Source organism: Glycine soja, chromosome 9 (genome assembly GCF_004193775.1).
Source record: "Glycine soja cultivar W05 chromosome 9, ASM419377v2, whole genome shotgun sequence".
Lineage (NCBI taxonomy): Eukaryota > Viridiplantae > Streptophyta > Magnoliopsida > Fabales > Fabaceae > Glycine > Glycine soja.
Window position 1 is genome coordinate 27,669,137 of NC_041010.1, and position 27,445 is coordinate 27,696,581.

General features: G+C 40.0%; 1 long non-coding RNA gene across 6 annotated transcripts; it reads right to left on the minus strand.

Annotated features, from left to right (window-relative positions):
- Positions 1–4,629: 4,629 nt before the first annotated feature.
- On the minus strand, positions 4,630–11,029 carry LOC114367300. Of its 6 annotated transcripts, XR_003657163.1 has the most exons (11): positions 10,625–11,029; positions 10,076–10,173; positions 9,656–9,726; positions 8,647–9,380; positions 7,888–7,940; positions 6,651–6,700; positions 6,464–6,559; positions 6,262–6,378; positions 5,818–6,033; positions 5,165–5,227; positions 4,630–5,068 (listed from the first exon to the last, which is right to left on the minus strand). It is a non-coding gene; the product is annotated as an uncharacterized LOC114367300 (long non-coding RNA). The 6 variants fall into 6 exon arrangements; XR_003657165.1 differs by lacking the exon at positions 6,262–6,378; XR_003657161.1 differs by having other exon boundaries at positions 5,818–6,378.
- Between the last annotated feature and the right edge of the window lie 16,416 nt (positions 11,030–27,445).

Here is a 27,445-nt window from a genome sequence, read left to right on the forward strand (position 1 = left end):
CCCTCAGGGAACGATCCAGAGACGGGTGACTCAGACAAATGCGGGTTGTACATCAAAGAAAATCCTTCCTGCCTGGTTGCCCTAGGAAGAGTTTATGAGGAATCCATAGCGGTTCACAACATCCCTTTGTTGCATGGTTAAGTGAAGGTTGGTGTTGAAGAGGTTAAAGATGCAGAGGTTCCCATTCCTGTACCCACTGACGAGGTTAGTTTAGTGGGGCACTTAACACCTTCCTTGCTTGACCAACACATCTCGTGAAGCGTTTATCAAAATAGGTATTTTACTCTGATTATATGCTTCTTTTTTTCAATTGATTTGTTCACTGTAACTAAATTATATGGGATGCTACCGTGTTCGGGGTGTTTAATCAAGACTTCACATTGTACATAAAGCACGAAAATCTTTCTGAAATTGCACACGATGGTCAATGTCTCAACATATCTGTTATACAGTTGTGGATTATGTAAGTCAATTTAGATTATTGTTAATTACCTAAGTTATTGTTTTAAATTCATACATAATTAATTTTGTCTTAACAACAATAGGCATCTAACTGAGACAAGTATGTGAGCGGGGAATTCTGATGTGTATGGATTCTTTGAGCCACAGTCCATTCAAAGATCTGGACAATCACAATTTGAATCAGAAAGTTACATGAAGAGTTGGATGCAGAGTTCAAAACGCGACGTCTACCTTGGAGCTGATGGAAGCTTGCTTGTGGGGCTTCTATGGAGGCTAGATCTTTGAGCTTCAATGAGGTCCTTTAATGGTGATTTTCCACCATGGAGATGCAGCAGAAGACAAAGGAGAAGAGGTGAGAGGAGGCACCATCCACTAGGGAATAAGCCATGGAAGAAGGAGCTTCACCACCAAGATGAGCCTTGGATAAGAAGCTTGGAAGGATGATTCAATGGAGGAAAAGAAAGAGGGAGAGAAAGAGAGAGGGGGGAGCACAAAATTGAAGGAATAAAAGATGGAGAGAAGTGAAACTTTGAAGTATGTCTCACATGACTCTCATTCATCAAAGTTACAATAAGTGTTACACATGTTTCTATTTATAGACTAGGTATCTTCCTTGAGAAGCTTTCTTGAGAAAACTTCCTTGAGAAGCTAAAGCTTAGCTACACACACCCCTCTAATAACTAAGCTCACCTCCTTGAGAAGCTTCCTTGAAAAGATTCCTAAAGAAGCTAGAGCTTAGCTACACACACCTCTCTAATAGCTAAGCTCATCTCCTTGAGATGAGAAGCTAGAACTTAGATACACACCCCCTATAATAGCTAAGCTCACCCCCATGACAAAATACATGAAAATACAAAAAAAAAGTCCCTACTACAAAGACTACTCAAAATGCCTCGCAATATAAGGCTAAAACTCTATACTACTAGAATGACCAAAATATAAGGCCTAAACAAAGGAAAAAAAACCTATTCTAATATTTACAAAGATAAGTGGGCTCATACTTAGCCCATGGGCTCAAAATCTACCCTAAGGCTCATGAGAACCCTTGGGCCTTCCCTTGGATCTCTAGCCCAATCTACTTGGAGTCTTCTATCCAATGCCCTTGCGGGGTAGGATTACATCAGGAGCCTACCTGAATGGGTAAGTAAAACTGAACAAATGAATTTAAATAATGTATAATACTACAATAACCTATATTGGTCTCCACTGCAGCGTATACTGGCAAATGGTCGTCATTTTGCCTAATGAAAATCTTGTTGTCTGGTTGCGTTCCTTGCATAACAGGCCAAACAACTACCTTAAAGGAATAATTAACTGGTTAGTGTTGTTTTTCAATACATTTGCATTAGCATAACTCAACAACATCAATATTTTAATGTTCCTTGTGTTCAACAGTGCTTTGAAAGGACTTGATGATACTCCACAACCTAAATCCAAGGCTGGTGCTAGGTGGATTGTTGTTAAGGTACGTGATTTAAATAAAACTTCTACTTATATATATTTTATGTGTGTGTACAATAATTGTAGTTAATGTTTAATATCCAAATTTCATTATGTATTTAGTGTAATAGACAAAAAGGAAGCACTAAGTGCGGCTATTATGTCATGCACGAGATGTCCACGATAATCCTAGGAACTTTCAGGAATAATTGGAAAACGGTAATTGTTTATTTCAAACAAAGTTGATTTTCTTATCATTGGTATTACATTATTAACTTATGTTTTATTTGATCATGTAGTATTTTAATGATGTTAGACCATTGGAAGCAGAGAGATTGAAGGCGTTTCGCATCCAATAGGCACAATATTATCTCAAAGTTAGAAATCAAACTTAGGATGTTAGGGAACTATGTAACTTTAGGTTACTTAATTAGTTTACTATAGGTTGCATTACATTTTTTACAATTGTTGTTTCATTTTAACATTGAATAATCTTTGTTGATAGTTATTAATAAATTATTTATACATAGTTATCAATTGATTTTTTACAATTGATAGTTTACTAGCTAGTTTTCTGCTAAAACCTGTTTGAAAGCAGAATGCAAATGATAAATGTTGTGTTGTGTGGTTTGATTTTAAATTTATAGGTTAAATTTTGGGTTTTTTGTAAAAACAGAGAAAGTATTTTAAAAAAATTCCGAATAACAACATCAGTTTTTTTTAAAAAAAACCGATGTTAACTTATATGTTAACATCAGTTTTTATTAAAAACCGATGTTAACATAAAAAATGTTAACATCGATTTTCTACAAAAACCGATGTTAACGTATAAGTTAACATCGGTTTTTTACTTAAACTGATGTTAACGTTTGGAAGTTAACATCAATTTTGTATAAAAATTGATGTGAATTGTCAACATTCATATATTTTTTTTTGTATAATTCTTATTATATAACATCGGTTATTTAAATAACCGATATTGTCAATTTTACATTAACATTGGTTTTTGAAAACCGATGTTAACGATAATACTTTCAACATTGGTTTTAAAAAACCGATGTTAACGATAATACTTTCAACATCGGTTAAAAACCGATGTAGAAAGTCATAAATAACCGATGTAAAAAACTTATTTTCATATAGTGCTTGTAGTGGTAGGCGATGGCTTGTGTCTTATTGCCCATCTATTGTTGAGTTTAGATGTTATTGTTTGAGAATGGAGTCAATTGGAATGCCTTATGGTCACATTGTAATTGTGTTACAGGCATTAGACCTCAATGAATTACCCAAGTCTTTGAGGCTTGATAGGTGGTCAAAGGAAGCTAGGGAGGAAATTCGTTGCATATTTGTTGGTGCCTGTAATTATTGGTATTCTTACCTTGTTGCAAGATATGCCACTATTCTTGATCTTTCAAGGTAGGTTTGCTAATATTCATATGAGGAGTAAGATGAGTATGATCATATAGTGCAAGTACTTATACGAGAGTGTTTCAAAAACTTGTAATGTCAATACTACTAAATCGGGCTAAACTGCAATGGTTGCATAATACAATTTAAAATATTTAAAACTGATGACATATATTTGTCATGTAGGAATTTGTCAACCCCAACAAAACTACCACAAAATACCACACTAATATAATCTAAATAGTCCCCAAAATAAACCAACTTTCATTGGTTACCATGTGCTCACACGACATAATCCCTCAATTTTTTTTTCAAGTTGAATTGTTGCTGCCAATATTTGTTGGCCTTGGTTATGACATCTTGATAGTAGTCATTGTGTGATCCCAGCAACAATCCTAATGCCATCTTCATTTGAACAAGGTTGTCATCAATCTACATTGCAATTTCTTTTTGAATCAATCATACTTTTAGCAATCTTAAGACATGTAGACATTGAAATAACATGTGTTACACTTATGTATGAAGTGCTTACCACACCATACAGGCTTCTCAAAAAGGCATGTTCCATCTGCAACCAATCCAAAACCCATAAAGCAGAATTTTCACTATGAAACCATACTTGAAGAGGTTGTCATGTGAAGGTCATTCTACGTTAGTTATTAATCGTTGTCATAGGTAACGTTGTAGAAAGTTTTCAGTTTCTACGACGGTTCAATAAAAAAATGTCTTAGAAAAAAACATCCTTTTAAGATGATTTTTAGCTAAAAATCGTCTTAGAAGAGTACATTTCTAAGATGATTCTCAATAAAAAAAAACCGTCTTAGAAGAATAGACTTTTTAAAATGATTTTTCAGATAACGATCTTAGAATATCTTCTTTTAAAACAAAAAAAAATTAAAAATTCTAAGACAGTTTTTCAGAGAACCATCTTAAAATATCTTTTTCTTTTAATAAAATATTAAATATTAAACTAAAGATTCTAAGACGATTTTGGCCTTACAACTATCTTAGAATGTCATTTTTCTAAAAAAAAAATAAAAAATTATTTTCTTTTTGTATATATTCAATACCCCACTCCCCTTAACAAGCAAACTTTCCATATTCTTGTAGTACCTATTCCCTTACAATTATTTTTCTTTATTTACTAGATTTTTCTTGTTTTTTAGAAACAAACTAAATTAAGGAAAATATAGTCATGTTTTGGGATAAATTTTACCATAAACATCTGTACGAAAAGAAAACATGAAAAAAAATGTAATAATTTACATATGCAATGAGGCAATTTTACATTTGAACCTATATGAAAATGACATCTCAAACTATGATAAGAGAGTGTATATATATGAAAGCCAATCTTCCACGGGCAATAGAAAATTTTAGAAATATAGCTTACAGCACACACCTCATTGCTATTCCTCCCATTATAGCCTCCAAATGCTAACAACACATTTAAATAGATCACGAACAAACAAGAGAGCTTGGGAAATAGATAAAGCTCAGAAGCTTTGTAATCTACCACTAGAATTTTACCACGTCCATGACAAACCTCGGAAGCCAATTCAGCATACAACACATTTAAATGAAATAAATTGTATGCATCATAATCATGCCAAATAGATAAATATGGTTGAGAAATAGTTTTTATTACAAACAAAATCAGCTATCTTGGCATGCATGTTTTGATCTTGTAATTTGTTGGAGGGCTTCAAATCTCTGTGTATCAAAGGAGGTGTACAGCCATTATGAAGATAATCCAGTCCTGAAAATCCATAAGAAACCATAGAGCATAAAATAAGAGTAAAATGGAGCAAGAAACATAAACTGCTATAGTTCAAAATAAAAGTGGATTGTATACCTTGGGCTGCATCAACGACTATAATAAGTCTTTCATTTCACTTCAAGACATTTGGATTATTCACTGCACAGAAATAAAGATTAAAACGCATACTTAATTTTGGTTCATACGGAAAAAAGAAATAGGCGCAAAAACATTTTGAATAGGAAAAATTTCTTCCCCTTAGCCTTCCTACCTTACTACGAAATTAAAAAGATAAATTTCACAGTAAAATAAATAAATAAATAAAAGTTTTTTTATAATTCAATATTTAATAAATACTTTCATGTTAAAAAGAAAATTAAAATCATAGTAAAATAAAATTGTATATTTATACAAATGACTTAAGATTGAGGGTGAAATCTTTAATGATAAAAATAGTACAATTCTATGAAAGAATTTTAATCATCTATATATAAAATATTACTCTTGAAATTTTTTTGATACATCCATATTACTCTTGAAATTTGATATTAAATAAATAGTATATATATCAAGTTAGTGCAATTGTGCAAACACGTGATATGGTGAAAGTCCACTGTCCACGCAATGTAAGTCCACACAATATTAATTTAACTCCTGAATAAAGTTCTAATAGAAAACTAAATAAAACTATGCTTTAATAAATAAATAAAAAACACCCAGTAGTCTTAGCCAATTAGAATAATGCTTACCAATTACATGAATCCTTCTCATCTAGCTTTCACGTTTAAATTGCAGCCATATATTGTAAGGAATAAGAGATATTCCTAGACATGAACATACTCGATGAGAAAACTGGTATAAAAAAATGTATACACCCGAGCCTTAACTGATACAAGCTTGCTATCAATGCTAATCCCAAACTCCTTTGCATAGGGATTATACTCATAATCAGTTTCGTGAATTGTCTGCTAGTATATTGGGAAAGTTATAGATTAATTAAACTAAACCAAACCAGCAATACACATTATATATTTGTTTGTAAAGAGAATAAATACTGAAAAGGACAAGTTAAAACAATTGCAATTTATCATACAGCCATGGCTATTCAGTTTCCAATTGATTCTGACAAAAATAAGAATGTATAGAAGAAAATAAAAGGTTGGAGAGTGATATCAAGAACCCATGATGATGACCTGGAGAATATTTGTCTCTTGCTCACGTGGTCTCTGGCATGAGACCTTTAGCAGAGAAGTTATCTGCTTTTCGTTAAGCCCTTTTGTATATCTTTGACCCCCAACTATCTTACATGACTGGGACAAGATTCACTAGAATTGTTCATTGAAAAATAAAGTACTTAGTAAAAAATGGGTTGAATAAATTGAGAAAAGAGCTTACCTCCAGAGGCAAATTACTTTTGACAAACTCAAAGAATAGTGTCCTGTCGAATGGTGTTCATCATACATTTGCACATCCAATGCATCCACAAACATTCTGCACAAATGGTAGTTTACATCAGTTATTTAACTCTCAAACAAGTTACAAGAGAACAATTTTCTTATTTGACAAAATGAAGTTGGTTTACCTAGAGAACATTACAAACTCCATAAACGATCTCGTAGGCAGAGCCCAACTCTACATGACAGACCATGTGTCACCATCTACTCAAACTTTAAAAATGTAGAAAAAGTGAAGCTATATCTTTAAAAATGTAAAAGGCAACAAAAAGCAAGGGTCAACACTCAAACTTCCATGTACTCAAGAAACAAACATATTGGGTTTAAGAGATCATACTTGCAATTTCCTGCATTAACAACATAACAAAATGACCAAAAGTCCATTTGCAAAGGGTTTTGTGAATCCATAACCATGCACACCCAAAAATATAGTGCATCCTCATACCTTTTGGATTGGATAGCATCAATAATCCATTTTCAGAAGTTATGGACAAAGATGCCCGTTAAAACCCAACATCAGAAGTAAAAAAAACCCACAAGACAAGAAATTCAATGTATATTTTCCATTCAAGTCATCTTCCTACATTTCATCTTTCTAGTCTTCTACGCAATCAATGCCACTAATCAAAAGAAAGGAGAATAGAAACTGGTAAAGGTCCAGTTCATAACACAATATCACATGGTCATAGCTGCGAGTAATAACAACCCCACCTTGATCTTCAATCCATCAACTTTCAAGTACATGGTGCTCTATGATGGACTAACTATTGAAAGAAGCCCAAAACGAAAGTTGCAATTATGTACTAGGAAACAAGAATAAGTGTACACATGAGCCACTAAAGTTAACAAACATTATTAATCTTGCTCCATAAAGACACACCATTGTGCCAACTTATTCTGTTGCATCTCTCTTGAAGTGCTAATGCTACGTGCAAATTATCTATATATACATTATTTTCCATTTCAAAATGATTTCTTGAAGTGCTTATGCATGTTTTTAATAAGTGTAAACGTAAGCCACAAAAGTTGATGCACAACATTGAAACTATCTTGCTCCATAAGGACACCACACCACTATGCCAATTTATCAGTTCCAACCTATCAGACAAAAGAGAACCAAATTCAAGTATTGCAAAGATTGATGCATCCCTGTTGCTCTGCAAATTCAAAAACTACTTTGAAACAACACTGTTTCATGCAGCAATTTCAATACAGTGTTGGCTATTGATTCACTGAAAAGAAGACTTCAACTTTCGACAGAATTAACAAATAGAACATACCCTTCCAGCCTCCCCCCCCCCTCCCCAACACACACACAAAGAAAAAAGATGTAATCCAAGTTATCCATTCAAAGCTCACACATACCTTAATTTTTAATCAGAATGCACTGTATTGGTGATCCCTCAGCACCAGCCAACCTAAGAGATAAGCAATGAACTTAATATAATCCTGCTGGAACCATAGTTGTCAATACCGGCATAACGGAGCGGAGCGGCCGACCCCAAGATGGGATAACGGGATGACCGCTATTCTTATGTTTTTTATATATGTTAAATAATTAATAAAATATATATATATATATATATATATATATATATATATATATATATATATATATATATATATATATATATATAAGTTCAAAAAACAGAAAAATAACTCAAAACATAGTTAATTAAACAAAAGTTACAAAACATAAAGTAAAAAAATTTAATGAAAATGATAAAATACCCTCCAAAACAAATTAAATAATTATGCTTAGAGAAACTGAGTTTGTAACACTTGCATCAACTTTTACATATAAGTTTTTAGTTTTCCTACTAAATAATATATAAGAAAAAATAACATACTTAAATATAAATTATTTTATTTTGTTATTTAAAATATTTTTTATTTATTTTTATTTTTAATGATTTATTTGTTTATGATATCAAATTTTAATAATTTTTTTAAAAACTAATTATATTTTTTATTTGAAATTAATAAAATTATATAACATTAATTATTTTTTTATAAATGTATACTCATCTTATCTCTCAAAACATTTTTACTCAAGTCATATGACAATTAAGTTTACAATAGATTTTATTTTATTTTTGCTGAATAGCTTGCAGTAGATGTTACCTAAATAATTTAATTTTTTTTGCTCGCAAGTACGCTTTCCCCTGCTCTCTCTCCTATGCTTTTTTCTCTTTCTCCTCTGAAAGCTAAAATTAATTTTTTTGCTGGCGTGGACACTTCCCCCCTACTCTCTCCTATTCTTTTTTCTCTTTCTCCTTTTAAAGCTTCTCCTCTAGAAAGTTCCAAAACCTCCCACCAGGTCCACCACTCTCCCCATAATCAGCAACCTCCACCATGGCACCATCTCAAGCGCCCCCTCCATTGCACCTTCAGAGCCCTCTCCGACAAGTACGACGACGTCATCTCCCTATGGTTCGGCTCCCGCCTCGTCGTCGTCTCCTCCCAAACACTACTCCAAGAATGTTTCACCAAAAACGACGTCGTCCTCACCAACCACCCCCACTTCCTCTCTGGAAAACACATATCTTCTACACTATGGTGAGTACTAGCGCGTGAAGGGGAGGAGGATGGAGGGTGGCAGAGGAGAAGGAGGAGGAAAAGGTGGAGGCTTCGAAGTAGCAGCGCGAAAAACCGTTCTAGAAATTGCGCCGCTCTGCCCCGCGCCGCCGCGATAGCGGCCGCTCCAGCCGCGAAACGAAACCGCTCCGCTATAGAGGTGTCTGTCACGGATGGGGGACGCTCCGCTCTGCTCCGCCGCTATAGCGACCGCTACGGCCGCTATTGACAACTATGGCTGGAACATCATCAAGCGTCAAGCCTTCCACGAGAATGATCTCCTAAATCATTTGTAGTAGTTAGTTCATATCACATTGATTTTATCTCTTATCCAAGCAACAAATGAAGCATATTCAATCTAGTTTATACAAGGAAATCTGAGGACACGACTACCAATCTCATTTCAAAATATTTTTATACCTACTAATTGGCAACTATCTTCCAAACTAAAAAGTTAAATATTTTATCAGAAGAACAAACACCAAATTGAATAATAAATTAGGATTGATGTGGAGACAATAAGTAAGTTAACACTTTAAAAGGAACTTTTTCTTACCCTGTCTTTTAAAAAAACAAGGTGAGATGGAATCAAGTAATCATAAGAAGCAACAGATAGGTAATCAATTCCTGCATTGCACCACAAAATATAAATGTCAGGTAATCAATGTCACACATCTAGATCATTAGTTTTCCCACACAGGAGCTCAAAATTATCATGTGATATCTTCATCAAGAAAGGAAATAGTTATAGCTATTCAACTCACTAACAAGCAAAAAAAAATTCCTAAACATTCATCTTCATCTATTTATTTTGCATTACTTGTATGATAAAACTATGAAGTCAGTCAAACAAAATAATTTAAGGGGAAGCATGCTACAAGTGCAAAACTAGACCCAACCATTGGACTTGGAACACCTGACAGGAAAAATGCCCATGGAAAACTGCAGCCAATATAGCAAAACAACTTATACCTACCTACAAGTTTGATATCTGTGTTATCCACTAGCCACTTAGCTCCATCAACTATGAATCCCACATAGCTTGTGTCCCATTCCTTCTAAAACATAAGCCGCCTAATAATTTAACAAATTTTAGTTCAACATTTGGTTTCAAATGCTATGAAGTTCAAAATTGTGAAAAAGATACCATAGCTTAGACAATGTCAAAATCTAAAGACCTGATCAAGCATATATGCATATAATCAAAATCTATGGAAACAACAGATATAAGAACTTGTTAATCATAATTAATATTTCTTTTGCTTAACATCCTCACCTACTTTAATAGTCTATTTTGAAGGAGAATATAGCCATTGACACAAGCAGAATGAATAAAAATATAAATAGCTACACACTCATGACTCACTCAAACAAAAATGAAAATGAAGGAAAGCGCGTGAAACGGGAACGAAAACGAGTTGATTATAGTAGGAAAGCGCGTGAAATCCAAAAAGGGTTGCATTGGCGTCAAAATCGTAGATCTAAAAGTAAAGGAGAAAACTGAAATGAAGAGATTGGAAGGTACCGTAGCAATCGGGTGTGTGTTAGATTCAAAGAAAACAGGAGATAGTGTGTCTAACGAAAACTGGAGGACTGCTTCGGTGATTTGGTTTTCGTCTTCCCCCAATCAAATCAATGTCATCTCTCCCTGGTCTTCGATTTTTACCAGACTGCAAGCATCCAATACATCCATTGCATCAGTTCTACGGATGCTCATTTTCGACGAGCCATAGGTTGTTGCGGAACCAAGCTATTGCGGCACGGCAGAGGGCGGCGACATTGAAGGAGTCACGAGGGCGGTAGGGGCCGAGGGAGAGAAGGGCGTGGAGGGGGTTGGCGGAGATGGTGGATTTGAAGGAGGCTAGGTTTTGGAAGGAGTGGGAGGGCGCGAGTGAGAGAGAGACAATGTGAATGAAATTAAAAGGTTAAGGAAAACCCTTTCGATGATTTTATGCTGAAGACATATTACTATTAGGAGCCAATAGGAATTGTTTTCATGAATGGGGATATAAATCTGTAAAAAAATCAGCATTTTTTTTTATCAAAATGACGACTATGATACGTGGACAAGAATAAGAAAGATTCAGTTCATATTTAGTTACCAGATTCAAATTTTGAATGGAATAAGAAAGCCACGATCATTATAGTTAAAAATTTATTATAGGGCGGCAATTACACCCCAAAAGCTGGAGGTAGGCACCACACAGCTCTAACATCTTTGTGCAACTGATTTTTGGTGACCTTCAATGTAGTGAACAAAATAATCTGCAAAGCAATGAAAAGCAAATGATCAACATTTTCTTCGGGATCAACCACCTTGTTTGGGAATATTGAAAGAAAGTTATTCATTAGCCCCAAATTGTTGCCAACACCAAATACGATTTCCTCCCCACTAAAATTAGGACAATAAATGTTAACCAGTAAGTAATACGTGACACGTGGATGTTGGTGTCAACGATAAAATCAATGGATTTAAGCTACCATGTTACCTTGGATCGAGGATGCTGTTGAAGATTTAAGCGCAAACTTGGGAATCTAGTAACGAAAAGGTCATGTCTGCCCTAGGTTTGAAATCACATATGATATTCTAAAAAATATTTACAAGTGTTTTAGTATAGGCAGGAATTTGTTTTAGAAGAGAGACTACCTGAATATAAAATTATGCTCATATATGTACCACTAATTTATGATTGAAACAATTTTTTTGAAAAGTACTATAGTATTCAGTAGATCCACCTCTGGCGAAGTGTGCCTTGTAATATTAGGAAGTGTTTCCTTCTGTTAAACACTGACAACATTGTTGTTCATGGGTTGTTCATTCATAGTATTTCCACTTTTGGTTTGGCTGTTTGATTCTTCAAGGAGTACCCCTTTGTCATCAGTCTTTGGTTCCTTGGTTGCTCTTGAAATAGGACAACTACCGAAACAATGTCTCCTGGTCGTTAGCAATGTTAATGTTGAAGCCATGGTCTGCCAGTTGAAGTTAATATTGTCAAGCATACAACATTTTAGTTAAAATTAAAAACAACTGAGGGATGTTGTCAAACCATTGTCCGAAGCCCTTTTTGTAGTTGCTCCCGAATGTTCTTACTTCAATGGCCTCATCATGGGGTAGAGAAGTGTCGACATTCGTCGTCTTTGACGATGCTTTGGCTTTCAGCAAAGAAGGCATGTACATAGGGATTTTCCTTTTGTTGGTATCACTTCTGTAACTTCTTCGTCATCCGAGTCACATATGTAAATGGTTTTGATCTTTAACATTGCACTTGCACTCAGTTCCACAGGTTTCGTACATTGAGGGTTCACCCTGAAATTATTTTGACCAAGTGCCTGCAAAAGGCTATTTTATATATCATTTGGCTTGTTGCATATTTTTAAATAAACACAGACAACAACAATAACCTGTATCGCATCAGCTATGTCTCTTAGAGTCAAATTAGGATTGTCTAACAGCATGGTTTCCCTCATTTCTTTGGAGATTGTGGTTTTTGTGTTGCACCTAAAATTTCAAAATGAACACTATTTAAATACTGTGTGCAACTGAGTCAGTATTCGATGAAAAATGCTACTAAACTTACGCTGGACTCCATTGTGGCGTAGGGCACATTTTCACCAGCCCCCCAGTTTGAGCAATGGTTCCTACAAAACCCGATTTGATCAAAAGTGTGATATTATTTCTTGCTTCTCAAAATCTATACGTTAGTAATAAAACAACGACTGGTTGTTCCACGTGTCAGCGCTTTCCATTTCCTCCAATTTTTTATTTCCTCCTGACACGTGTTAGCTTCCTCAAAATCTTCCATTAGCAACGCGTGCAAGTGTTAATCGATCGACAAGTGTACCGATTCGCACAAATAGTATATAAACAGTAAGATCAAGTATTGTATCCTCAGGAAATTTGTTTTACCTAGACCATGCATATTTAATATGTAAACACTTTAAGGATTAAAACAAAGCAAATGTTGAGTTTTGTATCTTAAAACCTAGTTGAACAAAAACAGAATATTTAAAGTTATAAAAAGTGACAACTATCAAGTTAAAAGCGTTGGAGAGTGTCCTACTGAGTTCCTCTTGTTGTATAAAATGTGTTTTTCTCTATTTAACGTTACTATAGTGTTCTTACACTGAGAAACTACTCAAACCATAATTCCTCACATGAATGAGCCTAACTCTCTTTAGACTTTGTTCTTGATTCCTTAACAAATTTGTTCTAAAAGAGTTGCACTAAGCCTTGTTCTAAAAGAGTTGCACTAAGCCTACTATGTAAAATAGATTAGATCACTCCACTTCATTCCTAGACATACAGATTTCTAGCTTGCTCTATCAAGTTCTAAGGTTTTAAAGCATTTCCCAATACTAAAAAGCCTAACTACACATACAAATGGGTGATCAAGCCACAAACATGTAAAATAAGCATAGATAGAAGCAATGAACACAAATGTCGTAACCTACCCTTCGGTGGGAGGGCGACGCGTGACTCGCGGGATGCGTGTTCCACGAAAGGAATACGCGAGGAGTCGCCACCAACGTTTATTTGAGGAAAACGTCGGAAAAACCGGAAAAGACGCGATCTACGAACTTTTAAGTGAAAGGTTCGGGAGTTGTATTTACGCACGGGGAAGGTATTAGCACCCCACACGTCCGTCCCAAGGGACGGCAGCCTTTAATCGAATGTGCAAACATGACTTTGATTTTTACGTTCCCTTTTATGTCCTTATATCCTTTTTATATTTTTCCTTTTTTGTGGTCGACAAGGGTGTTTCCCTTTGCTCCTACGTATTCCTCAATTTGGGATGAGAAAATCAGACCTACGTAGTTCTTTCTTATCAAGTGATTCTTTTTTACTTAAGAGATGATCATTTTAAGGCGTTGGACCTTGAAAATGATCCATTTTACTTAATGAGAATTTGAAATGACAAACTTCAAAAACCTATTTTTGTGGACGACCTTGACTAGGCGAGTTGATTTTAGCCTTAGTTTCACTTTAGTTATTAGTCAATTCGATTAAGAATGAGAAATCCCAAAGAGAAAACGTCCGATTGATTTTCCGCTTTATTTTGCTAAAAGATGTTTTTTTTTATTATTATATTATTTTTTTACCTCTTTTTTTGATTTTCAACGTGGTTATGGCACGACCGAACGGTTGGAATTCATTTTAACCGAAGTTAACGGATAATACAATTCAAACGTTCGGTGGAAATTGATTTTATTTTTAAGTTAAGCGAGAAATGACTTAAGTAAAATGGCTTAAGCACGTCAAGAGGGGTATAAAAAGTAAACGAAATGGGAATAAAAATACACAAAACACAATGTGGACCACCGTGGGTACATAGAATGAATCGAAAAGCTTGGTTCGAGGTACTTACCCGTTGAAGATCGAAGAACGATGAAGAACGAATGAAGAACGTCGAAGAACGGTTGAAACCTTTGCGAATTTCTTCACGGAAAACGTTATAGAAACGTTTCGGAAGCGCCTCGGCTTAGATTTTCTTCACGGAAACAATTTTTCCAAGCAAATTCGAAAGAGAGAGAAATGCCTAAGGGGCTGAACCCTTTTCTTCTTCACTTCCTCCCCTATTTATAGCAAAATAGGGGAGGTGGTTGCCGCCCAGCTCGCCCAGGCGAGCCAGGTTGCTTCCTCCAGAAGCAACAGCCTTCTGGAGGAATATTCTGGAGGGCCCAAGTGGGCCTGGGTGCTATTTGCACCCCCATTTTTACTAAGTACACCCCCTCTGCTTTTTTTTGGTGATTCTTTTTCGTAAAGTTACGGAAACTTACGAATTTCGTAACGATACTTGTTTTCTTTCTGTAATGTTACGGAACCTTGCGGATTACATAATCATCCCCTTTTTGACTTACGGAATGTTACGGAACCTCACTTAATTACGCAACGATGCTTCCATTTGGTTTTCGGTGTATCACGGAAACTTACGGATTGTGCATCAATATTTTTTTGGTTTTCCGGCATGTCCTGGAATTTCACAAATTGCCTAATGATGGGTGCCAAGCACCTCGCAAGGACCAAAGAAAGGTCGCATGTCATCAAGCAAAGGTCCCCGGACGAAATTAGGGTATGACAGTTGCCCCTCTTTACTTGTCTTTTATTGGAGATAAAAGGAAAGTAAAGATAAGACACTAATTTCGTTCCTCTCGATTCGACGAGAGTCGCGGGTGACCATAAAATTTCCACATGCAAATGACTTGTTGTTCCCAGAATTTCACAAATTGCCTAATGATGGGTGCCAAGCACCTCACAAGGACCAAAGAAAGGTCGCATGTCATCAAGCAAAGGTCCCCGGACGAAAATTAGTGTATGACACTAATTTCGCTCCTCTCGGTTGACGAGAGTCGCGGGTGACCGTAAAATTTCCGCATGTAAATGACTTGTCGTTCCCGGAATTTCACAAATTGCCTAATGATGGGTGCCAAGCACCTCACAAGGACCAAAGAAAGGTCGCATGTCATCAAGCAAAGGTCCCCGGACGAAAATTAGTGTATGACACTAATTTCGCTCCTCTCGGTTGACGAGAGTCGCTGGTGACCATAAAATTTCCGCATGTAAATGACTTGTTGTTCCCGGAGGAACAAAAGGTGCAGAAGACTATGTCAGTCTCTGCATGCTATCAAGCGTTCTGTCTTACAGATAGCAAAAGAATGTTTATACGGATAACCACTCGGGTATTTCCGCGTATCATCGGGCCCGCCGCCTCTGGATGACACAAGGGTGTGGATAATCGTAAGGTATCTCCGTGTATCATCGGGCCCGCCGCCTCTGGATGACACAAGGGTGCAGAATGACCAAATTTTGTCTCTGCTTGTCATCGGGCCCGCCGCCTCTGGATGACAAAAGGGTGCGGATAACCGTAAGGTATCTCCGCGTATCATCGGGCCCGCCGCCTCTGGATGACACAAGGGTGCAGAATGACCAAATTTTGTCTCTGCGTGCCATCGGACACGACTGTGTCTGAATGGCAAAGGGGTGCGGAATGACCAAATTTTGTCTCCGCGTGTCATCGGGCCCGCCGCCTCTGGATGACACAAGGGTGCATGTCACATGACCTCAGGGTCAGTATGACAAAGATTATGGGGCGGCCGACAAAAGCAAGGCTCTTGCTCCTACGTATCCTCCAATGAGGAACTCAGACCTACGTAGTTCTAGATAACTTGTGAGACTTGAAAAGTCTCCATCGGAAGATGCTGACATCTCCGGAAAGGGCGCAGATGACCACATTGGCCTCTGCTCGTCAATCACACTTGGGGTCACTGAATGACGAGGTGCGAATAACCGTAAGGTGTCTCCGCGGGCTACCAGCTCTTGGGTCATGGCAACAAAAGGCGGTGTGGTCGACAAAAGCGAGGCTCTTGCTCCTACGTATCCTCCAATGAGGAACTCAGACCTACGTAGTTCTGGATAACTTGTGAGACTTGAAAAAGTCTCGGTGTTTTCTCCACTAAAATGCAAACATGCTTTAGCAAAGAGACAAATATTCCAACTGATTAGAGCAGCATATGCCCTTTTTTTTTCCGAGTGAAAAGAACAATGCGTTTACCGGGGAAGGAGAGTATGTTGATGAAATCCCCCACAACCATAAATGAGATTTTGGATGTTAGCATTTCGTTTCTAAATGACCATTTAGAGGAAACACTGGGTTCGACAAAAATAGAAGAAATCCACTCAAAGTGTATCAATCTCGCACAGGTAAGTGTTTCATCCTAATTCCGAACCATAGATATGTCATGACTTGACTTTGCAAATTATTTCCTATCAAATCAAAAATTACATGCGTGATCATGGATCAATAGGACTTCCTTTGGGAATGGATTCTTTTAGTGGGTTTTTCGGCTTTTGTGTGTTTTTGGCTTTTGATTTTTTGTTGGCTTTTTTCTTTTTCTGTTTTTGTTTGACGCGAGGCGAACAAGTCACCGACGCACAGGATTTTGGTTGGTAATCAAAGGGAGAAGACCACTTTTAGGTTATGGTTTCCTTTTCTTTCTTTTGTTCATTTGGTGACAATTCTGTATTTGTTCAGATATTGTCTGGTCTAGAGACCTCTCTGCACATTTCTTCTGTTTTCTTTCGATCCTTGATCAGGAGCTTTCTTTCCTTCTTCTCCTTCTCTTTTTTCTTTCTCCCGTTCTTTGATTGGGAATTTTCTTTCTTTTCTTTTTGCTTTCTCCCACTCTTTGATTGGGAATTCCCTTTCCTCTCTTTTTTTCCTTTGATTGGAAATTTTCCTTCTCTCCTTTTTTGCTTCCTCTTTGATTGGAAATTTTCCCTCTCCCCTTTTTTTTTGCTTCCGAGGGTAAGAATTGACATTCTCACCCTGGGTCAAGGTTTATGGTGAGTCAGGATTTTGGCTCAAAGCTTGTAGAATGGCTAGACATGATACATGTCAGGGTTTGGTTTGGTTCAAGGATAAAAGGGATGCCCCACATTATTTCCATGACACAAAATGCAAAAATGATGATTTGGAAATTTTATGCAAAACTGGTCATGCATGCACCTATGTGGACGCTCAACTGTTAAATTTCTATGGTCATGTGATACTAGGGCTCAGGATTCATTTCCTCTATTTTTAGTCAACCCAATGTTTCCAAAATATGTCCTTTTATCAATTTGTGCATTCATCCGAGTCCATTTCGGGCGTCCGGGGAAATTTTCACAGCATTCACCCCTCAGGTGTATACACATTTTTTTTAAAACACTAGTTATGAATTTTTTTTCAAAGAAAAGTTGGAAATCATCTCTTTTCAAAAGCATGTCGGTTTTTAGCTAGACAACTTATTCTCTCTTTTTCCACCTTTTTTCTTACTTGCTTTCTTTTTCCTTATTTGCTCTCCTTTTCTTTACTTGCTCTCTTCTTTTCTCTTTTGTTCTCTTTTCCATTTCATTTTTTTTTCTTTTCTATTTTTATTTTTATCATGATTTTTGTTTGTTTTACATATATATTTTTTGGACGATGTTCCTAAACGAAGAACTCTACATGGTTCCAGAATTTCAAACATCATCGATAGTAATGATATATAAACACTAACGCAACAATCTAATCAAAAATGTATGCGCTGTACAAATGACAATCGAAACAACAAAAACAAACATTAGTCTCTCAAGTCAAAACAATAACATAGCATAAAAATGATAAAAGAAATATGAAAGAAAACATGAATATGGGGATCTCCCAGTCACGTATCTCCACTCCCTCCCAAGAAGTCAAGCAAATCGGCCATCTCCTCGTCCTCGTGGGCCTCTTCTCCATCGCCGGGAGCTTCTGGGGGCGCCTCTCCCGCTTGGGCCTCGGGCCAATCTCTGGGCCATGCAACCTTTGCCCTGAACTGGTCTGGAGTAGGGCATGAAAAAGAAGCGAAGCCCTGGCTCTGCATGCTGAGGCTCATCTGGTACAGACAATCATGGGTCTGTACATGTGCTCGGTGGTTGGCCGCCTGTTGGCGAACCAAATGCCGTAAATACTGCTCCATGTCAAATGCCCCAGCCTGGCCAGCCTGATGAGGTGGTGGTGGCGCGCCTGCGGCCTGTGGAGCATCACCCTGAGCCTGTCTCTGGGTACAGTACTTCTCAATAAAAGCCCGGGTGATGGGCGGCCGAATTACCTTGGTAGGTGCAACGGGGACTCCGAATGACTGGCAGAGTCCTGTGATCAGCGAGGGAAATCCCAGGGCCCTGTTGGACTTATCTGGGTCCAAAGGATGCCTAGTAGGCGCCATATCTGCAAAAATATAGATGGCATCAGCGATTAACTGAGCCACATGGATGCTCATTCGCGTCAGGATGGCGTACACCAGCTGACACTTCGGCAGGGGGAGGTCAGAATTATGATCGCTGGGCAGGATGTTGCTGAGGAGCAACGTCATCCAGATCTGGGTCAGAGTGGTCATGTTAGTGCGCATGATTCGCACTCGCCTCCCTGCAGCAGTCCGGGCAAAATCCTGCCCCGGTATACATAGCAGCTGGGCGATGGCCTCCTCATCGAACCCATCAGACCGGTTCCTCCTCTGGCCATACTCACATTCCTGGCCCTCTTCCAACACCAACGGATATCCTAGGAGTTGGCCGATAGCGTCGGCATCAAACGGGATCCACTGACCCCTTACCCAGGATCTCATGTCACGCACGCCCTCCTCTGTTGGCCAAGCATTGGCATAAAACTCAAGGACTATTTCTGGATCGAACTTGGCCATGGGAGTAACCAGTGATGCCCACCGCCGGCGCCCTATTTTCTCCTGGAAATCAGTATACTCGTCGTCCCTGAGCTGGACGCGTCGCTCCCGGAGAAACGACCATCCCTTGATGGCCTCGAAGCGCTGCTGGTGTACAGCGCTCCTAAAGCGGTGACTGTCATACTCCGGAGTGGAACTAGTTCCTTCGGCTGCCTTGTCCTTCCTGGACCTCTTTGAGGCAAGCTTCCTCGGGGCCATTTCCTGCGAAGGCAAACATTTGAAAAGTTAGTTTTACCAGTGGGACGCTACTCTTAAAACAAAAATGGCATACAACCTCCTCCCATAAATACAAACATCAATGTAAATTTAGAGCAAGCTTATGCGCATATTTCCTTACAAACGTTCACTTGCACAAGACATTCTATTAACTAAGAAAAATGCACCCATATACAATCAAGGCAGCTTCGTTACCTAGATTATTTACATGTACTTCCAAGGTGTATTTGTTACCTACATCACACACATTTCCTTTGCTAAATTCACATACATGCATACTCTAAGCACTTTGGCTATCGAAAATTGCATACGTGCACATCCTGGTATTTCTAATACCTATACATACACAAACTTTATGATAAATCTTGACTATCTACACAATAAGGTGCTACATTTCATGCTTTTTTTTTTCAAGTTTTTGCTACCTAAAGCCGCATGCAAATTCAAGTATATTTTCTTTTGCTGACTAAAATTGTATTCAAATTAAAAGGTACTTTTGTAATGTATTTCATGCAACATATTTATAGATTTTTGTGAGACATTTTGACTACCAAAAATTACATGTACATACATCCAAGTATTTTGCTACCATACCTAAAGTGTAAATTGCCAAAGGTATTTTGCTACCTATTCTAACCCACATATTTACGATGAGCAAAATTCCTAACCATCTAGGCATAGGGAAAATATTGTAGCGTGGCCCATAGCTGATTGCTGGCCAAAAAAAGGGTAACTTTACCCAACATGCACCTCCTCTTGTGTTCTTTTGCATAAAAACTTTGGTTCCTAGGCCTAGGATATATGTGGGGCAATTACTCTAGCCTTTTTCGGGAATGAATACATGTCCCAAAAAATAGCAAATATGTACAAACCAAAATGCCCCATGGGTTGTTTCCTTACAAAAGTCACGTGCTAATGCCATTGAGGCATTTCATCGAACACTTGGTGGGCGCGCGTTTAGGCGTCAATAGCAAGAGAACGGGGACAATGTGGCATGTCCCATTGTTTCAAAATGCATTATAGGCCTAGGGCCATCCCATACAAACCCCCAATTCAATCTAATCAAGCAAGAAAACAAACCAAAATTGCCCCACATATTTGAGCACATTCTCACAATTCAGAGCACCAAAAGGAGATCAAAATACACCAATGAAAAGCTTAGAAAGCTTAGGGATGGAACACTTACTTGTTGGTGATGAACAAAGGCGCAAAACGGAATCAAAAAATGCGAAAAATGATGACCCTAGGGCTACAAACTCGTCAATCCCGTGGGTATGGCTTTTGAAAGGGGGGAAAAGAAGTTTTTGAATGCAAAAAACATCCCCCCTTTCGTCATTCTTATAATTTGGTGCAGGGGTGGCTCGCCCAGGCGAGCTAACCTGCATTTTTTTTTTTTTTTTGAGGGGAACATTAACCATGTCCCCTCCCTTCTCATGGATTAGCGTCTTGCCTAACTTGAACTTACTTAGGTTAGAATTAGGCGTTGATTACTTATTTTTACTTTTTAAAACAAACAAATAGTAAAAGAAAACTGCAAATACAAAGGATACGGGGCTGCCTTGCAACGACATTCTCTGCTTGTTTCGCGCAGAGAAGGGGCAACGATCGGTCGGTCGTGACCCCATCCCCACTTGCATCCGTCCCTAAGTACCTGCAAGTAATAAACAACCAGGTATGGCCAATCTTGACCGTGTCATTGTCTTACCTTGATTGGTTTCTGCCGTCCACATTTTGTCCTCACCCCAGAAGGTAGCTCAAGATGATCCTGCCCCTGTCTTACCACAACAATATGCATGCGTATGCGTATGCATGAATGTTTTCAAACGCAGCGAATCTTAGCACAAGTTGGTTTAGGTTCAATTTTAATTAAGCGCTTGGGGCATCCCACGAACTGAGCGGAAGGGCTCAGGTGATCACAAATCAAATGCAAGGTTTGAAACCAACGTGAGGACTAAAGCCTCGCATCCACGTTCATTTCTTTGAAAGATTGTAACGAGAGATACAATAGACAGGAAATCCCCGGGGGAAATCCAGAAAACGCATAAAGATAAAGAACATGCAACGACATCCTTAATTGCCCCAGCTTCTAAGCATAATATCGTTTGACGACGTCAGAATTCACGGGTGAAGGTAGCTCTTCATCATCCATGTTGGTAAGCACCAGGGCTCCTCCGGAAAAAGCCCTCTTCACAACAAAAGGCCCTTCGTAGTTCGGGGCCCATTTCCCTCGATTGTCCTTGACAGCATGGGACATTTTCTTTAACACAAGGTCTCCCTCATGGAACTTGCGCAAACGTACTTTCTTGTCGAATGCATTCTTCATTCTTTGCTGGTATAAGCGCCCATGACTCATGGCCGTTAAGCGCTTACCCTCAATGAGGTTGAGCTGGTCATAGCGCGTTTGAGCCCACTCTGATTCCTTTAATCCGGATTCTGCCAAGATCCTTAACGACGGGACTTCTACCTCAAACGGTAACACAGCCTCCATCCCATATACCAATGAGAACGGCGTTGCCCTAGTTGACGTTCACACTGAAGTTCGGTAACCGTGTAATGCGAACGGGAGCATTTCGTGCCAATCCTTGTACGACACGGTCATCTTTTGGATAATCTTTTTGATATTCTTATTGGCCGCTTCCACGGCTCCATTCATCTTTGGCCGGTAGGGTGTGGAATTGTGATGCTGGATTTTAAACTCCTCGCACATTTCCCCCATCATCTTGTTATTCAGGTTGGTGCCGTTGTCCGTGATAATCTTCCTTGGCAAACCATACCGGCAGATGATCTTTTTCTTAATGAACCTGACCACCACATTCCTCGTGACATTGGTATATGAAGCCGCCTCGACCCACTTGGTGAAATAATCTATCGCTACGAGGATGAAGCGATGACCATTCGAGGCCTTGGGCTCAATGGCCCCGATGACATCTATTCCCCACATGGAGAAAGGCCAAGGGGCGGACATGACATTCAGAGGATGTGGTGGGGCATTGACATTATCTGAGAATGCTTGACATTTGTGGCATTTCCTCACATGGACACAACAGTCACTTTCCATGGTAAGCCAGTAATAACCTGCTCTTAGGATCTTCCTGGCCATAGCATGCCCATTGGCGTGCGTTCCAAACGAGCCCTCATGGACTTCCTCGATCATGTGATTTGCCTCCCTGGCATCCACACACCGCAAGAGTGTCATGTCGTGATTTCTTTTATACAGTATGCTTCCGCTCATGAAGAAACCGGCTGCCAACCTTCTCAATGTCCTTTTATCATTGTCGGCAATCTCTGGCGGGTATTCTTTGCTTACGACATATCGCTTGATGTCGAAATACCAAGGCTTTCCGTCCCGTTCCTCTTCCACTTGGCAACAATGCGCGGGTTTGCCACGACACCAAAATTCAATGTAGGGTAGATCCCCGTGCGGTGTTAGCTGGAACATAGACGCCAACGTAGCAAGTGCATCTGCCATTTGATTTTCCTCGCGGGGAACATGATGGAAGGAGATCTCATCAAAGGTCTTAGCCAATTCCTTGATATAGGCTTTGTAAGGTATCAGCTTGGGATCTCTAGTTTCCCATTCCCCTCTCAGCTGATGGATTACCAACGCTGAGTCGCCGTACACCTTGAGCAGTTTGACATTGGAGTCAATCGCTGCCTGGACGGCTAGGGCACATGCTTCATATTCGGCCATGTTGTTGGTGCAGTCGAATCCTAGCCTGGTTGTGAAAGGTACACATTGATTGTCCGGAGAGACCAACACTGCCCCAACGCCATGACCTAGAATGTTTGACGCTCCGTCAAACCATACGGTCCATTTGTCCCGACCTTCGTCCAATTTTTCCTCAAACAAGGCCATGATGTCCTCATCCGGGAATTCAGGATGCATGGGCTGACAGTCGTTAAGAGGCTGTTGAGCCAAATAATCTGCTAAGGCGCTTCCTTTTATCGCTTTTTGGGTGACGTAGACTATATCAAACTCGGATAGCAGGACTTGCCACCGGGCGATTCGTCCTGTGAGAGCTGGCTTTTCAAAGATGTACTTAACCGGGTCCATCTTGGATATCAACCAGGTAGTATGGCTCAGCATGTACTGCCTTAGGCGATGGGATGCCCATACTAAAGCACAACACGTTCTTTCGAGCAAGGAGTAATTCATCTCACAGGTCGTGAACTTCTTACTTAGGTAGTAAACAACGCGCTCTTTCTTCCCGGATTCGTCATGTTGCCCCAGCATACACCCCATTGACTCGTCCAAGATTGTCATGTACAAAAAGAGAGGCCTTCCAGGTACTGGTGGCATAAGCACGGGAGGATTCATAAGGCACTTTTTGATCCTTCCAAAAGCTTCTTGGCAATCCTCATTCCAGCGATCAGTTTGGTTTTTGCGTAAGAGTTTGAACAACGGCTCACAAATGGCGGTGAGCTGTGATATGAATCTGGCAATATAATTCAAGCGTCCCAGGAAACCTCGGACTTGCCTCTCTGTGCGGGGTTCTGGCATCTCAAGGATAGCCTTCACCTTTTCGGGGTCTACTTCTATCCCTTTCCGGCTTACAACGAAACCAAGCAATTTCCCTGATTTGACCCCAAAGGTACACTTAGCGGGGTTCAACCTTAATTGGTATTTCTTAAGCCTTTCGAACAACTTCCGCAGGTTGATAAGGTGTTCTTCCTCGGATTTAGATTTAGCAATTATGTCGTCCACGTAGACCTCGATCTCTTGATGCATCATATCATGGAACAAAGCTACCATGGCCCGTTGATAAGTTGCCCCGGCATTCTTGAGTCCAAAGGACATCACCTTGTAACAGAACGTCCCCCACAGGGTGACGAAAGTAGTCTTTTCCATGTCCTCGGGCGCCATCTTTATCTGATTGTAACCAGAGAAACCGTCCATGAAGGAAAATAAAGTGAAATTGGCCGTGTTATCTACGAGGATATCGATGTGTGGTAAAGGAAAATTGTCCTTGGGACTGGCCCGATTCAGGTCCCGATAATCCACACACATTCGTACTTTCCCATCTTTCTTAGGAACTGGTACGATGTTGGCAACCCATTCTGGATACCGAGCGACGGCCAGAAATCCAGCGTCAAATTTCTTCTTCACTTCTTCTTTTATCTTCAAGGATGTTTCGGGCTTCATCCTTCTCAGTTTCTGTTTTACCGGGGAACACTCGGGATTTAGAGGTAATCGGTGCTGTACAATGTCAGAACTCAAACCGGGCATATCTTGGTATGACCAAGCAAAGATGTCTTGGTAGTCTTTTAGCAGGATTATTAATTCTTCACGGATAGGTGCGGTAATACCTGTACCTATCTTTATTTCCCTTTTTCCACTGCCAATTCCTAAGTCTACCAGCTCTGTTTCTTCTTGATGAGGCCCCATTTCTTGGTCCTCATGGGCGACCATTCTTTCTAATTCTGGGGGAAGTCCCACATCCTCGTTTCCTTCATCTTCCGTTTGATTCATTTCTTGCTCGAAGTCGATAGGCGGGTCCCAGGTATTAGTACCTTCGGGGGACTCGTCATCGGATCTGCCGTTTCAGAAAAAGAAGTAAACATGCAAATGAATGAGAATGGGTAGAGACGTAGGAACAGATGAAGAAAGATCCTTGTATTATAAATTCAAAAACAAAGGACACAAAGCCTTAACAAAAGGAAAAACTCTAAAGCCTAGGCCCAACTATAAAGCTTTTAAAACCGTAAAGGTTTACATTATGCTCGTTGCGTAAATGCCGGGGCGTTCCTCCACTCGCCAATTTCTCAGTTGGGAATCAGGAGGGCATGGTCGTACCAAATCCAATGTACTCGGAACATCATCTTCGCATATTGCGACCTCTTGCCTTTGTCTCCCAGACCCGCGCTTATAAAGCTTCTACTTATGTGGCAGGGCGGGCTTCCTTCACTTTCTTGTCTCCAACGCGAGCTTTGACCACTGCTCTTCCTTCCCGCGATGCTTCTTTTCATGTCCGCCTGAGTGGGCTTATAGCCTAAACCATACTTCCCACGATTTCCTTGGGTATTTATCAGGCTAGTTATGCCGCCGTTGTCTTTGCCTAAACCCATCCCGGGTTCATAACCGTTCCCCAACATAACTCGGGCCATCATTACTGCTGCATCGGACAGACAAGGTTGCCCAGAGAGGGAGTCCACGGAGGAAATGCTGACCACCTCAAAAGATTGGAAAGCGGTTTCTAACGATTCTTCTGCGGCTTCCACATAAGGCATAGAGGATGGGCAGCTTACCAAGATGTCTTCCTCGCCTGACACGATGACCAAGTGCCCCTCCACTACGAATTTCAACTTTTGGTGAAGTGTAGAGGGCACAACTCCCACTGAGTGGATCCACGGGCGCCCCAACAGACAGCTGTAAGGGGGGTTAATATCCATTATTTGGAAGGTGACTTGACAGGTGTGAGGGCCTATTTGTACTGGGAGATCGATCTCTCCCCTAACCTCTCGGCGAGTGCCGTCGAAGGCACGAACCACCATTGAACTCGGCTTTAAGTGGGAAGCATTGAATGGTAATTTCTCCAAAGTGCTCTTAGGCATCACGTTTAAACTGGAACCATTATCGATGAGCACCTTGGCTACGATATGGTCCATACACTTGACTGATACGTGTAAAGCCTTATTATGCCCTCTCCCCTCGGCAGGGATTTCTTCTTCGGCGAATGCAAGATAGTTGTTGGTAGTGATATTGTTGACCAGCCCTCCAAAACCTTCTACCGAGATATCTTGGGCCACATGGGCCTCGTTCAGAACTTTTACTAGCAGAGCCCGATGAGGCTCGGAGCTCATAAGTAACTCCAACAGCGAGACCCTGGCCGGGGTTTTGTTGAGCTGTTCGATAACCTTGAATTCGCTCTGTTGAATTATCCGGAGGAACTCGCTGGCTTCCTCTAGCGACACCTCCTTTTTACCATCCTTTTTCTCCGGGGGGCCCTTTGCCGGAATATCTTTATTCGAAGCGTGGGGTGCTTCGCCATCTTGTTCCTCCACCACTTTTCCTTTTCCCTTGACGTCCGCGGGTTGGACTGGTAGGTCCGGAGGCGCGAACACACGACCACTACGGGTCACACCACTCAGTCCCGTGATATTTGTTACTTTAGCTGACAGCGAGCTGACGTCAGTGGCTTCTTCTTCCTTCTCCCTCGGAGGTGTATATCTCCACGGGACTGCGTGGCTATTTTGGTACGGGAAAGGAACAGGTTTGGCTACTAAGGGGTGTCCGGGCTTTTGCGAAGCTGCGCTTTTAGTAAAGTATATCACCAAGGGTTTGGGCTTCGCAACACTGCTCCCCTCCGTAGACTGCATGCATATATGCTGCTCTTCTTTTCCTTCAATGCTGACTTCCAGTCGACCTTGATCTATCATCCGCTGTAACAATTCCTCTACTCCCAAACACGTCTCCATGTCATGCAGCTCGCCGGAGTGTAGCAGACAGGAATCCTCCTTACACCCACTATGGGGAATCACACCTCCTTTTTGTAGGGCCTCAAAGATAAACCTCCTAGGGGTTGCCACATCCCTTAAAGGTTTAGACCTGTGCGGCCTATCGGACTCAACTGCATTAACCGCTCCCCCTCCATGATTGGCGAGCGGGTTGGTTCTCACATTGGGTCGATCCTCTTGGAAAGTCAGCCATCCAGCATCCATTAAATGTTGGACCTTGTATTTAAGGGCCAAGCATTTTTCAACGGAATGCCCTGGGACACCCCCATGGTACTTGCAGGTCGCGTTAGGGTCATACCACTTCGGGAAAGGGGGTTCGAGGACCCTTCCGGGAGTTACCACGGCCAAATGATTGGCGATGAGGGATGGCAAAAGATCTTCGTACGTCATTGGGAGTGGGGTGAATTCCGGAAATGGCCTCGGAGGGAAGTTCCTTGTT